The 17,910-nt window shown below is 39.9% G+C and overlaps 1 protein-coding gene across 2 annotated transcripts in view; it reads right to left on the bottom strand.

Moving 5' to 3' along the window:
* Nucleotides 1-17,910, bottom strand: part of LOC150081824 (ATP-binding cassette sub-family C member 8-like) — a 1,084,700-nt gene that overhangs the window by 927,745 nt on the left and 139,045 nt on the right. The gene's annotated exons all lie outside the window — the stretch shown is intronic.

Here is a 17,910-nt window from a genome sequence, read left to right as displayed (position 1 = left end):
CTTGTGTGTACACCAATGCTAGGAGTTTAGTAAATAAATTTGATGAATTTGAGGTATTGCTCAAAACATCAAAGGCAGATATTGTTGGGATATCAGAGACGTGGTGTCACACAGATATAAGGGATGCAGAACTGCAATTTGGGGAGTACAACGTCTACAGAAAGGATAGGAAGGGGGGAGGGGTTATGCTATTAGTTAAGAAACACACAAAAACCAAGGAAGTGAAGCCAGTCGACATCGCTGGACACTGCAGTGTTGAGTCAGTTTGGTGTGACATAAGCATTGGGAGATCAAAATTGAGAGTAGGAGTGTGCTATAGGCCTAATGACTCTAATGAGTATAATAAGGAACTGTACAGGGAAATAGAGTGGGCCAGTAAATCAGAGAGTCTTATAATGGGAGATTTTAATTTCCCAGATATTGACTGGAATTTGGGGGCTGGTTACTCACACACTAGCAGGGCTTTTGTGGATTTATTGGATGATTGTTTTCTACATCAGCATGTTCGGGAGGCAACTAGAGGGAGTAATACTCTTGATTTAATTATCAGCAGTGATTCTTCATGCATTAAGAATCTGCAGATAAATGAACCACTAGGTGGCAGTGATCCCAGTGTGCTGAAGTGGGATTTACTCAAAGAGGTAACTACCATTAGGGGTAAAGGGAAGGGTTATTGCTTCCGTAAAGGCGACTACGATGGACTGAGACAGTATTTAAATTCTATACAGTGGGACCAACTGATGATGTTACCAACAGCAAATTCAAAATGGGAAGCATTCAAAGAACTTATCTTGGAAGCTACTAGGCTTTACATACCAACTAAGAAATATTGTTCAAGGTTTAAGCCAAAATGGATGTCAGATGAACTAATGAGGCATATGGCAGAGAAGAAAAATGCATGGGATACTTACAAATTAACACATGACACAGAAGCCTATGATAGATACAAGTTGATATGCAACCAAGTTACAAAGGAGGTTAGGCAGGTGAAGGCAGATTACGAGAAATCCTTGGCAAGGGATGCAAAGAAAAACAGCAAAGAGTTCTTTACTTATGTAAACTCTAGAAGGAAGGGGATGAATCAGATTGGTCCACTTGATATTGATGGGTCAACTGTTGATGATCCTGCTCAGGTAGCTAACAAACTAAATGAATATTTTGCATCGACATTCACACATGAGGAGTTATTCAGCAAGGGGAATGCCAGAGGTGTATTCAACTCTAGCAGTAAGCTACAGAATCTTGAAATAACTGGGAGTAAAGTGGAGGAGAAACTGTTGAAGATAAACACAAGAAAGGCACGCGGGGTGGATGGGATCTATCCAGTTATATTAAAGGAGGCAGCAAAGGAAGTAAGCAAACCCTTAGCCATAATTATGAGAGCTTCCTTGGACTCAGGGGAGGTACCCATAGACTGGAAATGTGCAAATGTGACCCCAATTCACAAAGGAGGATCAAAGGCTGACACAAGTAATTATAGACCTGTGAGCTTAACTTCTGTTCCAGGAAAATTAATGGAGGCACTGGTTAAAGAAGCACTGCAGGATCATTTAGACAAGACTTCAGTTATAGCTCAGACACAGCATGGTTTTGTTAAGGGGAAGTCTTGCCTGACCAACTTGATTGGATACTATGATGCAGTCACAAAAGAACTGGATGCAGGGAATAACTTTGATATTATATACTTGGATCTTAGAAAGGCTTTTGATACTGTTGCACATGGAAGACTGCTACACAAATTGGAGCAGTGTGACATTGGAGGCAAATTGTTGCTATGGATAAAGGGGTGGTTGAGGGGGAGAAGACAGAGAGTGGTAATCAATGGACACTGCTCATCGTGGACTAATGTTATTAGTGGAGTCCCTCAGGGCTCAGTGTTGGGTCCATTATTGTTTTCTGTATTTATAAATGATATTGATGATGGTATATCAAGCTTAATGTCCAAGTTTGCAGACGATACAAAGGTTGGCAGGGTTGTCAAGGACACTACTGACACTATGCTGCTGCAACAGGATCTGGAAAGGTTGAGCATATGGGCTGAGAGGTGGCAAATGAAGTTTAACATTGACAAATGTAAAGTACTACACATGGGAAACAGCAACCCCAGAGCAACGTATCAACTCTGTGGTACTACCCTGACAGTGGTAGAGAATGAAAGGGACTTGGGGGTGGTTGTGCAGGCAGATATGAAGTTCTCTGAGCAGTGCAGACGGGCTGCAAGAGTAGCTCATGGAATATTGTCAATGATATACAGGAATTTTTCCAGCAGGGATAAGGAGGTGATTATTCCATTGTATAAGGCAATGGTCAGGCCACACCTAGAGTACTGTATACAGGTCTGGAGGCCTCCTTTCAAGAAGGATGTAGAGCTGCTGGAACGAGTACAGAGAAGGGCAACAAGATTAGTGAATGGAACAAAGGGGTGCTCTTACGAAGAATGGCTTAAGTTTTGCAAATTACAGTGTCTGGAGACTAGGCACCAGCGAGGTGATCTGATAGAGGTGTATAAATCCTTGAATGGTTTAAGCATGCTCAATGCTGATGGAATTCTTCCTCTAGCTCAGAAAAATCACCTGAGAGGGCATAAATTCAAATTGAGGAAAGACAGATGTAGGATAGACGTGCGGAAATTTGCCTTTAACCAGCGGGTGGTTGGTTGGTGGAACAGACTTCCATCTCTTGTGGTGGAGGTTGATAGCCTAAATAAGTTTAAGGCTCAGCTGGACAGGTATTTTGAACGAACAGAGGGGTGAAGTGGAAGTGGGTTTTTTTTTTTTTTTTTTTTTTTTTGGCTGATGCTGCATAAGCTTGCTTTCTTGCATCAAATGCCTCTACTAATGCTAATGCTAATATAATCTTCATTTCCTCTTAAGTTTTATAAAACAGATGATAGAGATTAAAGTCTAGGGCACAGTTTGTTTACCTCAAAGAATTTGTTTGCAGTGCATATGATACTTATTTCATATTTAAATCAAAGTTTTAAAGGCAGAAAGTCTGCTTTTTAGAAAGCTCAGTGTCTAGACATATTGCAGCTGTAGCCAAGTGGTCAGAACCAAGTCTGCTAAGTACATTTGCTTTGAGTGACTGTGGTTCAAGCTCATGTGACTGTTAAATATAGTGTTGTTTCTAATACATTCACTCTCACTCTTTCTCTCTCAATCTTTTTAACTCTTCTGACTGGTTGTCCCACAACTCAAACAAAAATTCTACTATTTATTTATATTTATCTTTGTTTGTGCTTGATATGGTCAGTATCATTCTATGTCATTCAACCTGGCATTATTATTATTATTATACTATATTTATCACATTTATGTGGCAACACTCAAAATGTTTAGTTGAATTTTAAAATATTCATTCTTTTAACAGCATGCAAAGGTTGAAGGTTCCAAAAAAAAAAAAAAAAAAAAAAAAAATGTCCCCCTGTACACATGAAATATGTTTTATGTGTAAAATCTTTGACGAAAATCAGAACCGTTTTAAAATCGAACAGTTAGAACTGAAATCATGAAAAATGTAACATTTTAGTATGAACAATGTAATGTTTTATGCACAACACCCGCTGCTCATTCTATCGAATCAACGTTTGGAAGAGGTTAGGCCAATAGCCTAATCGACATGCTCAACATCGTCGAGATCAAGGAGTCAGGAAGCCACCTGGTACTTGCTACGTCAGCCCATGTCGGACAGCACAGCTCCATGGCAATAGTTTACATTCCCACTGTTTGACCAATCGAGCAACAGACAGTGAGGAAGTCCAATGAAGAGAACATTCCAGAGTATTCGTATGACATATGGAAAGAGAATTGATTTGACAAATACGAAAAGAGATCACACCACTTGGATCATGTTACTCTGTCATACTTTGTCACAAATTACCCATGCAACGTTAACGAGATCAGAAAGAAATGACAGTATCCATGCATAATACACAACTGAAACTATGACTTGGCTCAGGATCTCGATGAGTACAAACACAAGACGGTAATGCTGCACATTCCATTTTGCAATGAGAAAACAGAGATACTGTCAGAGATGATATATGTCAAGATCTAGGACGACAATGAAGAGTTCATACTAGAAAGCATAAATTGTATGAATTCGGACTTGGATATTGGCAAAACAATTGAAATATGTTAGACAATGTGTCAAGACAATGACGACAGTGACCCTGATGAAGCATGCGGTAATGAGCTTCATAGTCTTGTAACATGACTGAGAGAAGACCCCTTTTGAAACTTTTACAATCATCAAAACAGTGAGGTGAATAACGATCTAAAGCTCGTCATGCTCAACCAACTTGCTGCAATTGCAGAGAAATGCGAAACTTGATGACCAACAAGGACTTCTGCAACTTAATGAGAATGGCTAATGACAAGCAAAAGATTCTACTGATGCATGTAATTTGGAGTCTGTTATTTCCCAATCACGGACAGATACAAATATTCTTGACCAGCCCAACTTGTTGCAGAAAAACGTTTATGATTCGTCTCTTGATGGAAATATACAACCACTTCAGTAATACAGATGGGTACTGTAATGCCTACATTACATGTACTTCAACTGGTAAGGCTGCCATTGCAATAGACAGAACTACTGTGCACACTGCCCTCAAGATATCCATTTCTCTGGTTACCTTTTGGTAACCAGAGAAATGGATATCTTGAGGAGTTGAGTTATGAATTATTCAATGGAGCTGAGTTAAAAATTATTCAATGGAGTTGAGTTAAAAATTATTCAATTTCCAAGCATGTTAGTGTTTTTTTTTGTTTTTTTTTTGAAGCACCAATTAAAGAAAACAAATGGTTATCTACCAAAATACTGAGGAAAAATGAAAACTAGCCTCAAATGGTCACCGGGAGGAGTACCTTTTACACTGGTGCGCAAAACTTAAGGACCAACACTCTTTTTAAAGGTTAGAACCACAAAAATCAAACAAAACAGCCTGTGGTGATTTCCATAACTGTGGCTGTTCAGTAGAAAACTGGTGCACATGCAGGAATTTGAATCGTGATGAGAGGGCTCACATAAACAGAGAAAAGCAGCAGTTCTCAGCAGTAATGTGCAAATTACCGAATGGTGAGCATGATTGTTACAGACGTTCGGTTGGTTTCATACAGTGCTACACACAACGAAATGGCCAGTAGACAACATCCGGATGACTTTTCCCAGGGTTGAAATAATTGGGAAGCTCGAGGAAGGTCGAAGTGCGAGGAGTGTGGCTGCCAAGTTCAGTATCACCCATAGCATCGTCTCACATGCGTGGTCGGCCTTCAGAATAACAGGTACAGCTGCTCGAAAGACTAGTGGTGGTGGTCGTCCACAAAAAACAATGCCCAATGATGAACGCTATATACTTCTACACAGAGCCAGCCCGAGAGGGGTGCGAACGGTGCGAGCGCACAAGGCCCCGCATTTCTGAAGGCACCGCGCCGCTGACTGATTTTGCAAAATAAAAATGGTTTCATTTTTTTTTTGTTTTAATACTGTCGCAAAATCTAGCGACATCACCATAAAATGGCCATATTTTTAATACACATAAAAAATAAAATGTCAATAATCATGTTATTAACATTATCTGAAAGCCCGCCAAGAATTCTCCAAAGAACACAGAAAAATATATTTTCTTTCAAATATATTTAAAATATCTCTCCTTACAAATAAAAATAATAATTATATAATAATTTATTGGAGTTTCATTTGAAATTATTGACGGACAGCCATGGGGAACGAAAATGTGTCCGTCAGAGAGAAGTGTCCGCTAACAAGAAGTCTGAGGGAGAAAAAAAAAAAGAAAGAAAGAAAGAAAAATCGTTAAAGTTTAATGTAAAATTAAATTAAAATATATACAGATTTTGAACAATATTTTTGTAAATAATATACAATTACATACACAAGAGATAAAGAAAAATCGTTAAACGTTTAATGTAAAATTAAATTACATTATATACAGATTTTGCACAATATTTTTGTAAATAATATACATACAATTGTGCTATGCATATTATGGCTTTATCTTAAGAAAAATACATACAGTAATCACTTATTTTCTTCAGCACCTTCTTCCGGCTGATAATTTTGTTTTCAACATTGGTTTGGAGTGAAGAAACCATCGAAAGTCCTTCAGTATCTTCTTCAGCGGCAAAAAACATTTTTAAACGATTGGTTTGTATGAGCGCTTCTATTTTCATTGGTGGTTCGTCGTTAATATGTTCTTCGACAGAATGACCTTCCATTTCTTCATCCTCATGAGGAATTCTTGAAAAATATCGATGATGTTGTTGATATCTATAGCACCATCTTCTGTAGTTAGGTTCAAGTCTATATCTTTGTAGCCAGGGTCACTTGTAGTGGAAGTATCGTACATTATCCATAGATGGTGAAGTTCTTGTTCTTCTTGGTGCTCCACATTGCTGTTCACAACTTAAATTTTTACGTTTGGGAAGCCAGACTTTACAAAACAGTTCACGACAGTTTGTTTTCTAATTGCGTTTACTGAAGAAGAAATCCATTGAATTGCAACTAGGATGCTGATTTTCTTTGCAAGGTCACTCGCACATGTTACATCGTTCATGTTTGCAATGAGATGTCTTAAAACACGTTTTCTGTAGTGAAGTTTAAAATTTTTTATTATCCCTCGATCCAAGGGCTGACACTCTGCAGATGTGTTTGGTGGCAGAAAAATGATTTGAATGATACAATTCAATGTGCGGGTGAGATGCAGCATTATCCATGAAAAGAATAATTTTTCTGTTTTGACGAATCATGTTTTGGTTAAAGTGACTTATCCATTCGCTCTTGATATCTCGTATCATCCACGCTTTTTTATTAGACTTCCAGTCAACATTCAAAAGATTCAACTTTTTGCCCTTGAAACAAACAACAAGGATTTTGTGGTTTTCCTATAACAAGAGGTTGTTCAAAGTATCCCAGCATATTTGTACACAATAGTACAGTCAAGAATTACTTAGAAATTTTTCTGCCCTGGCACTTGGAGTGAAGTTTTTTAGATTCATTGTTTTTTCAGGAAGAGCTTTAAAAAACAACACTGTCTCGTAACAGTTGTAAATATCCTTAGCTTCAAAATCACAAGATAAATCTTCCAATTTGACGGTCCACTCTGTTACAACCCCAGTATCAACAGATCCACTCGCACCACTTACGGTTTTCTAAGAAATTTTATGCCGAGTTTTGAACTTGTCTAGCCATCCCACAGAAGCTTTGAACTCATTTACTCCCATAGATTTCGCAACCCCCAAAGCCTTTTACCTAATAATAGGCCCATTAATGGGAATTTTTTTAGCAGTTCACAACAAAAACCACTCATGCGTAACATTGTCAATTTGAAGTCCAAAAGTTTTCGGGAATGATTTTTGAACCTGATTATTTCCGTGTTGCCAAAATTGTTTGAGCATTTCATTTTTTTTTCTTTAGGATGTCGCTTACCTGCGTCTTCCCGATTTTGAATTTTGCAGCGAGATTGCGTACACTATTTTTTTGCCGATCACACGGATTAATGAGTTCGGCTTTATCTTTTAAAGTTAAATGTTTACGAGAAGACATTGTGCACTTCACACGACACTGAACAAAACTGGAAACTGAAAAGACGAAAGGCCGACCAAATCCCCCCCCCCCCCCTCTGCACACACCAAATTCATCAGAAGTTTTACACGTGCCTTAAAATTCTCGAAAATGGGTTTAGAACCGCGACGTAAACCTTGATAAAATTCAGAAAATCGGAAATAGAAAATAAACACACGATTGAGACAATACGTGGAAGAAAGGTTCCTAGAAAAAGAGCTGTCAGCTCTCCCGCAATCCGTTATGGGGAGATCAAATTAAGTGCTAATCTAAACGAAACAGTGCAGATTGCCTGTCCGCGTCCGTTACAGAGAATGTCCACTAGACAGAAGCTGAAAACACGTTAAAACCAATGGAGGTGAGTTGGGGAATTTGAAAATGTCCGTTGTAGAGAGATGTCCGTTAGGAGAAGTTTCACTGTATATATATATATATATATATTATGACAGCTGATCGTACATCGTACGTTTTTATCGTGATTCGCGAGGTGTGAAAATAAATAACATATTTGTATCTATTTCGCAACATGACTAGTAGAGACAGAGATGCAGGAAGAAAGTATATGAAGTATATGTGTGGCTCTGATAAATTGAAGAGAAAAAAGAAAGAGAGAAGAAATTACGGAAAAACAGAGGAACTCCCTCACAAAATTTTTAAAAACCGGAAATGTGCAACAAACTGAAGAAATGCATAATTCACAGTTACTGGAAAATCAAACTCGCGGAAATGAAATTATGCCATGCGACATCCACAAAAACGATCCTGATCATCATAAAGTCAGCTCTCGTCCTAATGAAGAGGAAAGCGATGATAAGAAAACTGTAGAACGAAAAGATAATCATGAAGCAGAGGGAAACGTAGAGATGGAGGATTTTTTATCAGCGTTGAACAAAGAACAAGATGAATTATTCCGAGGACCGCAGCTTCAAGAGAATCAACAAAGCGATGAAGACGAAAATGTCAATAACAATGATCCTGATACTTGGCCTGAAATTATAACTGATAAATTTAGAATGGCTATCATACAAAATGGCGACACAAGTAAAAAACTACGATTTTCTAAAAGATAAAAATAACAGAAGTTTTTCTGAAAATTATTATTTAAAAATAATTAGCGAATGGAGCTAAGGTGGTTACTCAAAGTACAAAGATGCCACATTGTGTTATGCGTGTAAGTTATTCTCTTCAAATACCACTTCTCTGTGTTTAACTGGACTTAACGATTGGGTACATTTAAGTTCGCGATTACAAAGTCATAAAAGATCAGAATATCATTTACAAGCTATGTACAAATTGTTACAACTTGAAAAGAATTTGAAACTTGGAAGCACTATTGACAAAGAACATGAAAAAATAATTAAAAACGAAATACAGCGTTTAAAATGTGTTTGTGAATGAACAGTTGCTGCAATTTTATATTTATCAGAGCATAATTTGCCGTTCAGGGGCAGTAGCGATGCTTTATATAAACCGCACAACGGTAATTTCTTAGGTCTCAGAGTTACTTGCAAGATTTGACCCAATCATGAAACAACATTTGGATCGGTGCGTAGAATCAGCATCGTGTTCCTGTTTATCTAATAGAATACAAGATGAACTGATTTCTGCTTTGGCTAAAAAGTTAGAAAGGAAATAATAAATACAGTTAAGAAAGCTACGCATTTCACAATTTTATTAGATTGCACTCCAGAAGTAACCCATCAAGAACAATTATCTGTTATTTTAAGATATGTTAATGTAGATAACTCTGAAAGTGATGTGAATATACAAGAATGATTTATTTGTTTTGAAACAGTAAAAGACTCGACAGGAGAAGGGTTATCAGCCAAAATTGAAAGCATATTAGAAAAGGAGCAATTAGATTTAGGGAACTGTCGAGGACAGGGGTACGATAACGGAGCTCGTATGAGAGGTTTATATAAAGGCATGCAAGCACTTATCCTGCAAAAGAACTCCAAAGCACAGTATATGCCCTGCGGAATTCATAATTTGAATTTAGTTCTTGGAGACATTTCAAAATCATCTTCTCTTGCAAATTTATTTTTTGGGATGTTAAAAAGCATATATAATATTTTTGCAAAGTTCTGTGATACGCTGGGATATATTAAAAGAGCATGTCAAACATCTTACTCCAAAACCACTGTCAGAAATGAGGTGGGAATGTCGCCTCGAAAGTGTGAAACCTGTGAGATACCAAGTACCACAATTTTCTCTAGCTTTGAAATACCTTAATGAACATACCTGTGACATGAAAATGAAATCCAATCAATCGAAAATAAACTTACTTCATTTGAATTTTTATTACGTTTGGTCATTTGGTATGACATAATGAATGAAGTAAATATCGTGAGCAAGATATTTCAAAATTCAAATATAGATATCAGTACTGCAAATTCACATTTAAAAGGCCTTTTAATTTTTTTTAAACAGTATCGTGAATTGGGATTCAAATTTTCTTTAATAACTGCAAAGGAAATAGCTGAAGAATTACAAGTGACATCTGAATTTAAGAATCAAAGAACAGGACGAAAAACAAAGAAATTTTGTTATGAAGGAACTGATCAGCCTATTTCATCAGGCGAAGAATATTTCAGAATTCAATATTTTCTAGTCATAATCGATAGTGCGATTATTTCTTTTAAGAAAAGATTCGAAATTTATCACAAACATGAGACATCATATGGTTTTTTATATAATTCGAATAATATTCAAAAACTGACTGAAAAAGATCTTCTTAAATGTTGCAAAGACTTAAATGCAACCTTGCAAGACGATATTGATTGCATTGATTTATTTAATGAAATCAAAATTTGTCGTCGAGTTTTGCCTTCCAGGAATACAATATTACAAATATTACAATATTTACTGAAAAATAATATATTTGAATTGTATCCAAATTTTGTTACTGTTCTGAAAATTATATTAACCTTACCAATTACCGTCGCATCTGCAGAAAGATCTTTCTCAAGATTGAAAATAATAAAAAATTACTTGAAATCTAGCATTAGCCATTTTATCTATCGAATCTGAAATAGCCAAAAAACTAAATTATGATGCTATTATCAACGAATTTGCTATAAAACATGTAAGAAAATGAAACAAAAATCACATATTGCGACCTTATTCGATTAAGTCGCATACCAAATTGTTGTTGTTATGGGGGTTTGATGGTGCATAAGCTACTTTGGCTATAATGCGCCTATACCAAATTGTATTTTATAAGTATATGAAGCAATTATTTTTCTTATTTGATTTATTAAAGATTTTTTTGTGATTGAAATGTTAATTTTATTAAAATAATTTAATTATTTATCATTTTCATGTAATCCTTACTAAACCAATTTGTGCAATGTAATAAATATCAAAATGCAATAAATTATTTTGTTGTACGAAATTTATATCAAGGCCCCGCTTTTGTTCGGGCTGGCTCTGCTTCTATACACCAAGAGGGACTGACACCAGACAGCGGGATCCATTGCAAACCAGCTGCACAGGATATCGCGGCCAGGCGACTCTACAAAGGTGGACAGTTTCGACGACAGCCAGTACTCTGCGTCCCTTTTAGCACCTGCCCATCGGAGACACCGTTTACAGTGGTGCATCAAACACAGGGACTGGACAGCAGTGCAATGAGGTAAGATACTCTTTACTGATGAGGTAGATTCATTCTCAGCAGCGATTCTGGATGTCAGCTAATCTGGCAAGAGGTTGGCACATGGTATCACGCTGAAAGGGATCAATATGGCAGTCTTGAGGTGTTCTCGTCTCGGGAGGTGTTATCTTGGATAGACATACACAACTCCAGATGCTGGAAGGCAGTACTGTAACTGGAGCACGCTACTGTACTAAGGTAATCCTTCCCCATGTGTGTCTGTTCCAAGGTGCCATTGATCCCCCGAGTTCTTGTTTATGGATGACAACACCACACCCCACGCACTCCGGCCGTTGATATGCTTTTGGAAAGTGAGGACATTGTTTGTATGGATTGGCCTGTCGATTTCCCCTGATCTAAATCCCATCAAACACATATGGGATGCTCTGGAGAGATGCATAGTGACACGTCCACACCCACCAGAAAATGTTCACCAGCTGAAGATGGCGCTGACAGAGGAATGGACAATGTTACCACAAGAATTTATCAATAACATTGTCCTAAGTATGGATAGGCGGTGCAAAGCCTGCATCGATATTAGGGGTGACCATATCTCTTACTCAGGACCACCTCTTCCCTTTGTTCCATCTTTGGCAGCGATGCATCTGTATCATGGCAACCAGTGATATGCTGCCATTTTTGAATAAAGTCCCTCTGTACCATTTTGTTTCCGTTATTGTGTCGGTGTTGTTTCCTTCATTTCTGTATCTCAATAGGTTCCTTTTGTATGCTTTTCCCATATCCAGGCCACTCTTACGAGAAGCTACAGGTGAAAATCTGACTAGTCATTAAATTTTGCACACCAGTGTAGGTCTGGTTCCATGGTCGCAAAGGAAGCAAATCCTTAGCCATAATTATGACAGCATCCTTGGACTCAGGGGAAGTTCCCACAGACTGGACATGTGTAAATGAATCCCCAATTCAAAAAGGTGGATCAAATGGTGACATGCATAATTACAGACCTTTATCATTAGTAAAGGCACATGATGCAAGAAAGCAAGCTTATATAGCATCAGACAGAAAAAAAAAAAAAAAACCTTCTCATTTCGCCCATCCACATGCTCCAAATGTTTGTCTAGTTCTGCCTCCTTGAATCTATTTAAGCTATCAACTTGTACAACAACAGATGGAAGTTTGCTCCAGTAATCATGAGGTATGTCTGACAGGGATAAAAATTGTAGAGCAGATACCATCTTTTAAGGGCACAAAGTTAGTTAGTTAGTTAGTTGAGTTTTATTGGCGCATCAGCAACTTAGGCTATAATGCGCCAAAACAATTAGTAAAACATTCAGTGACCTAATGAATTAGGTCACTAAGTCAGAGTATAAAACAATTATAAACTGTAAAAGACAAATGTCTGTAAACAAGTAACAGTAGTAAATCTTAAAATAATAAGATTTTTTTTAAATATGAGTAAAAAGGTTTACTGTTTTTAGGAAACTAAAAATAGCAGACACATTGTCATTGTCGGATAAAATCTGACTGAGTGTATACGGCTCAGTCAGATGGTTAAAAGTGGTAATACGAGCATTTCTAAAATTGGTACAGTCACATAAAATATGTTTAACGGATAAAATGGTGTCGCACTGCTCGCACATAGGAGGGTCATCAGCCCTCAGCAAAAAGGAGTGTGTAATATGACAATGTCCTATGCGGGGCCGAGCAAGAACAACTTCCTCTTTGCGATCCCTGCGTACGCTGGACCGCCAAGGATGGATCATAGGCTTAATTTGACATAGTTTGTTTGTAGTAATCAGTCGATGCCACGAATCTTGCCACTGAGATTGTAGGTTACTACGGATCACTTGCCTGTAGTCTGTATAGGGGACTAACAGGTCAAGATTATCCGTCAGGGCTGCTGATTTGGCTGCAGTGTCAGCCAAATCATTTCCTCTAATCCCGATGTGACTGGGGATCCAGCAGAAGCGGATATCGAATCCACTTTCATAGAGGCTGTATATTATCTGCTGGATTCGGGACAGGGTTGGATGATTAGTGTGTGACATCGCTGATAAAGCCTGTAGTGCACTCATTGAGTCGGCATATATAATACACCGTGGGTAACGGTGTTTTCTATGTGATCTAGAGCTAACTCTATGGCATGCAGCTCTGCAGTGTAAATGCTGCAGTCAAGGGGTATCTGCTCTGATATGGTATTATTTGGAAAGACAGCAGCAGATCCCACATACGTTTCTGACTTCGAGCCGTCTGTGTAAACTGGCAAGAAGTCAGAATGTTCTGCACGGTGTTGTGAATAGAGCTGAAGGTAGACAGAAATTGGAGTATTCGACTTCGTCGCAATCTTGAGCGAGAAGTCACATGCTGGTGTTTGTGCATGCCAAGGTGGAATGGGTTCCTTTGGTGATCGAGCGACCTTGTCTACCGAGATGTTAAGCTCATTGAGTAGCTCTTGAACACGAATGCCGAATGGGCGATTGGCGGTCCGTCGTGTGTTGTAGAGATTTTCCCATCGTGGCTCGAAAACGGATGTCCACGTGGGATGGTCTGGTAGGGACTTCAGCTTGAAGGCATATTGTAGAGACAACTGCATTCGTCGAAGCGACAAGGATGGTTCGTTTGCTTCGACATACAGACTTTGGGCAGGTGATGTTCTGAATGCACCAGTAGCAATACGAATGGCTTGATGATGGATGGGGTCAAGCCTACGAACAGCGCTCTTTCTGGCAGATGCATATACCTGAGACCCATAATCTAATTTTGAGCATACAAGTGCACGGTACAGACGTAGAAGAGTGCACCGGTCTGCACCTCAAGAGGTAGAAGAGAGAGAGCGGAGGATGTTAAGCCCTCTCGTGCACTTTGTGCGAAGCTGACGAATGTGTTGGACAAATGTCAGCTTTTTGTCAAAAATGAGTCCCAGGAATTTCGCCTCTGATACAACTGGAATGGTGCTTTGTCCAAGTCGTAATTCAGGCTCGGGGTGGAGGTTACGTTTGCGACAAAAATGGACGCAAACGGTCTTCTCCGGTGAGAACCTGAAACCATTGGCCGTGGCCCAGATGTTAACATGGTCAATAGCTTGTTGCAGTTGTCTCTCAATAACCCTCATATTGCATGATTGAGAGAATATGCTGAAGTCATCGACATAGAGTGCCCTGTTTATAGTTGGAGGAAGTTGTTCAGAAATAGAATTTATTTTAATGGCAAAAAGCGTAACACTTAAGACAGATCCTTGTGGTACCCCCTCCTCTTGGCAAAAAGGCCGCGAAAGGGAGGTTCCTACACAAACTTGGAAATAACGGCAGGATAAAAAATTTTTAATAAAAATGGGAAGGTGGCCTCTCAGACCGAGATTGTAAAGGTCTTTTAAAATACCAAATCTCCAAGTTGTGTCGTACGCTTTTTCCATGTCAAAGAAGATGGACACCAAGTGTTCTCTTTTTAGGAAAGCATCACGGATTGATGTTTCCAGTCTAATTAAGTGGTCCAGGTGGACCTGTTTCTTCGGAAGCCGCACTGAAAAAGGGAGAGAAGGTTGTTCGATTCTAAATACCATAAGAGACGAGCATTGACCATTCTCTCCAATATTTTGCACAGACAGCTGGTCAGAGCAATAGGACGATAGTTTTTTGGACATTTAGGATCCTTTCCCGGCTTAGCAAAAGCAAGTATAGTTGCCTTGCGCCAGGTATCTGGAAAGTGCTCTTCAAGGAAGATTCTGTTATACATGAAGAGCAAACAGTCCATGGATTCTGGTGAAAGATGTTTGAACATTTCATAATGGATGTTGTCTGGTCCAACAGCGGTAGCCTTTGTACGGGCAAGTGCTGTTTTTAGCTCGTGGATAGTAAATGGCCCATTATATGGGTAGAAACCCTTCGAAGTGAACTTAAGGGCCTGATTTTCAGTCTTGCACTTTAAGACCAGAAACTCTGGGGAGTATGAGGATGTTGCGGAGATGTTAGAGAAAGTTTCCCCAAGAGCATTGGCTATTGCAGTAGAGTCTGCAATAGTACATCCATTATATTCAAGGACCGATGAGGGATGTGCTGTGTATTTACCCTTCATTTTCTGGATTTTTTCCCAGACTACCTTAGAGTTGGTAGACTGGTTAATAGATGATGTAAAACGGATCCACGATTCCTTTTGACTCTGACGACGGATGTAGCGTGCTTTGGCTCGTGCACGTTTAAAGGCTATAAGGTTGGTCGTGGTAGAATATCCCCCACGCTTTGTTTTGAGCCTTTTTGGCTGCTGTGCATTGTGAATTCCACCAAGGTTTGGGATATGGTGGAAACCGGGCAGATGTTTTTGGAACAGTATTCGCAGCTACTTGGACAATATTTTCTGTGATGTACTTAACTGCATCATTGATAGGCTCTTGACTGACTGTGCTAAGATCAAAATTTGCCTGATGTTGGAAGGCAGTCCAGTCAGCCTGATCAATCTTCCACCGTGGTAACCTGAAGGGAAGACATGGTCTCCCACTGTGTAACAAGGTTATCACAGGGAAGTGATCACTTCCGTATGGATTCTCCTCCACTTCCCAGGTGAGTGAAGGGAGTAGAGAAGGGGAGCAGACAGAGAGGTCAATGGCAGAAAAAGTACGGGTAGGCATGTGGAAGAAGGTGTTTGTTCCAGTATTTAGAACGGAAAGGTCATTGTCATTGAGCATACGCTCTATGACTCGTCCCCTTCCGTTGATGTTAGCACTACCCCACAGGGTGTTATGTCCGTTAAAATCCCCGAGAAGTAAGAAAGGGGGAGGCAGCTGCGTTAGAAGATCACCAAGGTCTGCCTGGGAGATGTCAGTCCCAGGTGGCAAATAAATGGAGCACACAGTTAATAAAAATCCCACTGAAAGGCGAATTGCAACAGCCTCCATGCTGGTTGTAATTAGCAAGGGCTGCACTGGGGTCTGGTTACCCACAAGGATAGCCACTCCCCCATGTACAGAGCCATCCGCAATTCTATCCTTTCGAAAAACTGTGATGTTGTGCATGGTGGGATCATCATTTGCCTTTAGATATGTCTCCTGCAAGCAAAAGCAAACTGGCTCGTGCTTTTGCAGGAGAGCCTTGATGTCATCAATATTTCGCCGGAATCCACGACAATTCCATTGTAGGAATTTAGCCATTATTTTGGCTTGGTGGGTCCATCAGGCGGCTTCCGAGGTGCTGAGGGCTTACTTTTATCAGTCTTGGATTTGTCTTTTTTGGGGAAGAATGGACGCTGTCCCGTGTCCATTTCCTCCTCCGCAAAGAGTTCCAAGACTGAATCTTTGAGTACCTCCTTCTGCTCCACATCCATCTTTTCTTGGGTACTAGGGGGGGACTTCCCCTTTCTTATTCTTTCCTTTCATAATTATCTTTGTTACTTGTGGAGCATTAGGAGGTACCGATATAGGAGTGGCAGCTTTTGTGCAGGTTTTTGAGAAGTTAAGAGATACCGCGCGATGGGAGTGAAAGACTCCTTTGGAGGAATGGTCATGTCCGTCTGAGTTCCGACGGAACATCTCCCTGCTACCTTCTGGGCGTAGGTAGGTTTGTTGATATTCAGGGGTTTGACCGATTTCCTTGCCTCCTGGTATAATATATTTAGCTCTGCCTTCAGCCGTTGAATTTCTTTTTCTTCTTTCCACCTCTGGCATGCTCGTGAGTAGGCCGGGCGTTCGCCCTCACAGTTAATACAGGTGGGTTTTGTGGCTGAACATGCTGTTGTTTCGTGGTCCTTTGCACCGCGTCGAGCGCATGCAAGGACTCCACGGCAGGCCATTTGAGAATGTCCATACTTCTGGCATTTAAAACACCGCAAAGGGTTCGGAATGTATGGACGCACTGAACAGTTGATGTATCCAGCTTTTATCTCGTCAGGAGGTTTAGGAGAGTTAAAAGTCAGGATAACGCTCCTGGTTTTAACTATTGTTCCATCCCTTCGCGCAGTAATTCTCTTGACGGCAATAACTCCCTGGGGTTTTAATTCGGAGCAGATTTCCTCCTCAGTTACGTTGAGAAGGTCCCACTCCGAAATGACACCTCTCGATGAATTGAGTGTTCTGTGTGGTGTCACTGTTATAGGTATTCCTCCGATTGATGTTGTTCGGAGTAGATTTTCAGATTGCCTGTCATTTTTAGTTTCAATTACTCTTCATTGAAAGAGGTCTCCAGAACGGAGCCTCTTAACTGATTTGGGAGAACCTGCTAAACCATCTAACCCTTTTTGAATAAAAAAGGGCGACATTTTACCAATCTGTTTTTCACCGGTTGAGTGCATAATTAGGAACCTTAGAACAGGCCCTGATGGTACTTCAGTTCGCTGCCTTTTTTTTTAGCAATAATGCTATCTGTATCTGTGTCTAAATTTTCAGATAGGGACCGGGTTGGGGCCCCTGAAGAAATGAGTTTATCAGGATTCATAGAGTTTTTTTAATTGTTCAGTGCCCGGGCTCCCAACCCACCACGGAGCCCAAAGGGACGCCCACTACCCGGCATGCAATAAATGCGCTCGGGAGTGGGACGCCAGGGCTACCCAGACACTATACCTGCACCGCCGCCAGCCTGAATCCTGTCCCTCGGACCATGGTAGGGGCGTGGCATTGACACGGTTGACCCTCGCAGGCGAGCCTACTAGCCGGGCCTTCCAGGACCACCCGTCTTATCGAAGCAGGGGCCAAAGTGGTGTATTGAAGCTGGGCCCCTCAACCACCAGGATCCCCC

This window comes from Mastigoproctus giganteus, chromosome 8, assembly GCF_048544385.1.
Source record: "Mastigoproctus giganteus isolate SK-2022 chromosome 8, ASM4854438v1, whole genome shotgun sequence".
Taxonomy (NCBI): Eukaryota; Metazoa; Arthropoda; class Arachnida; order Uropygi; family Thelyphonidae; genus Mastigoproctus; species Mastigoproctus giganteus.
This window is presented reverse-complemented; position numbering and strand designations above follow the sequence as displayed.